This window comes from Capsicum annuum, unplaced genomic scaffold (assembly GCF_002878395.1).
Source record: "Capsicum annuum cultivar UCD-10X-F1 unplaced genomic scaffold, UCD10Xv1.1 ctg79771, whole genome shotgun sequence".
In the NCBI taxonomy this organism is placed as follows: domain Eukaryota; kingdom Viridiplantae; phylum Streptophyta; class Magnoliopsida; order Solanales; family Solanaceae; genus Capsicum; species Capsicum annuum.
The window spans coordinates 1-2,580 of NW_025890378.1; the positions used below are offsets into that span (position 1 = coordinate 1).

Here is a 2,580-nt window from a genome sequence, read left to right on the forward strand (position 1 = left end):
CTATTATCCTTTTCATTGCCAGGTTACCTTCCTTGTTAGTTAGAGCAGCCAAGTCAGCTCCGACAAATCCTGGGGTTGAGCTAGCTATCTTCATGACATCAAATGCACCTTCAACTCTTAGGTTACGTGTAAGCACAGACAAAATTTGTGCCCTTGCATTTTCATCAGGAATACCCAAGGCAATTTCACGGTCAAATCATCCAGGCCTCCTCAATGTTGGGTCAATAGCATCAGGTCTATTTGTGGCCCCAATTACTAGGACATAGCCAGGTCCACTATTAGATCCGTCTAATTTTGCTTCACTATTTCTTTTATCAGAAGGTAAAGCACTTTCCTCTGCATCATTAGGTTTTACAACTCTATATGACTCATCCATGCACTTCAACAGCTGTGTTACAATGTGCTGCTCCATTTCTTTCTGTAAATTTTCTGTTTTGGAAGCAATTGCATCAATCTCATCAATAAATACAATAGAAGGTGCCGTTTGGTATGCCTTCGAGAACAGTTCCCTTATGTTCTCTTCTGATGCACCTGAAATTGAGAACTACCCAATTAAAATGCCCTTAGGTTGACAGCAATAAGAAAACGCACACCCACTCCTCAGAACACTCAACAAGACTATCATAATACTGAATGATGCACCATGATTGCTGTTAAAATAGCAGGCTTACGGATCCCCACGAATATACTCCAAAGTGGACATTGGGAGCATATTCATTTTCTAAGGGGTAACACACTTCAAATATGCCCATCGTTAATAGTAACAACAACAACATGCCCAGTGTAATCTCACAAAGTGGGGTAGGGTAGGTGCACACAGACCTTACCCCTACCCTAGAGGTAGAGAGGTTGTTACCGATAGACCCTTGGTTTGATGATACACAGACAAAAGCTAATAGATGATAGTGACGTGAAACAAAATCAAATATCAAACAGTTAGACCAATTCTATGATAAATTATGCTAGAAAACATACAAAATAATGACGCAAACAATCAAGTAGAACAAAGAATCAGTTTCACCTGAAACTCCAGAGACCAACTCAATAGCTAAAAGTTTATAAAATGGAACACGAGTCTCATCAGCAATAGCATGAGCTAGCTTTATTTTGAGACAGCTAGGCGGACCGTGGAAGAGTATCCTAGCTCCAAGATGCTTAGTCAACTGAGGATGATACAATGGAACAATTACCTCCATTTTCAATTCCTCCAGTACTCCATCCATTCCTCTTAAATCCTTTAACCTTGGACCATCAACACTCCCATCACTATCCCCAAACCTTTCCCCCTCTCTAACCCCTCCTTCTAAATCCCTAGTCACTCCGTTTCTTCTTCCTCCTCCTTTAGACAACATATCAATCTTCTTCCTCTTTTCATTAGTATTTTTGTGAACAACCTCGTACTCAATTTTTTTCGACTTTTGAGGAAGTACTATTCGCCTGTTGATTGTATGTATGTCGAAGCATCAACTTCATTAAATCAGGTTTTTCTTCCAATTTCTCTCCATAAATAGCATCGGAAGACGAAGTATATGCTTCTTCATCTTCATCATCGCTTTCGGAAGTAGTAGCAAGAGTCGTCGATGATGAGCCCTCCCCTTCCTGCTTCTCTTTCTGGCTATTCATTATCTGTTTCTTAAGCAGACGCTGCTCGATGTCTTCTCTTTTAGTTTCTTTTTCGGAGGCATTACTTGTTCTGTTTCAGTTCGGAGTTGGAGAACTTCCTGGACGCGTTTCGTCAACGGCTGTAACTTTTCATGCGAAGGACGATGAAAGTGGCCTCCTTCATCCTCCACCGCTGCGTCCTCCCCTTTCCATCGCTAAATTTTACGATTTGGCTAATGGAGGTTTAGATCTTTCTTTGGGGTTTTAGATACCTGCTGGAACTCCACATCAACAAAAATGGACCAAAACCTATTTTAGATTAGTAATTTTTATTTCTTATGTTTTCAGCTTTTTTCAATTTATTCTTTTTTTTATGTAAAAAAAAAAAAAGGAAAATGATCAAATTTAAGTCTCTAGTTTAGAAAATTCGTTAAAAAATTCTACTCCATCCGTTTCAATTATGTGTCGCTATTTGACCGAACACGATATTTAAAAAATAAGCATTGACTTTGTTAAAGTTACAAAATTACTCTTTCTAAAAAAAAATAGTATTTAAAATCTAGGGGAGCCACTTTGAATTGAAAAAACAAATAAAAAGGGAGTAATAGTATTTAAAATCAAGTGGGACCACTAAGGGTAAAATTGTAATTGTGTTTTTAAAAACTTACCAAATAAGGAAAGACGACATTCTTTTTGGGACGGGCCAAAAAAAATGGCGACACATAATTTAAGACGGAAGGATTATTATATTTTGAGGTCAAATGTACGCTTTTTGTCATACTATAGGGTCAGATTTATCCAATGCTTTGAAAAATTGGCTAAATATACCCTTAATCATACTTTGAGATCAAATTTATCTTCGATATCATACTTTAGGAACAAACCTACTCTCGTTGTTAAGAAACTTTTTACACGTACCTTCCTTTAATAGAAATGCTCAAATCAACGTTTTATATGCTCAATTTTAAAAAATAAAGA

General features: G+C 37.4%; 1 pseudogene; it reads right to left on the reverse strand.

Moving 5' to 3' along the window:
* Window positions 1-4: 4 nt before the first annotated feature.
* Window positions 5-1,817, reverse strand: LOC124895085 (annotated as a pseudogene).
* Between the last annotated feature and the right edge of the window lie 763 nt (window positions 1,818-2,580).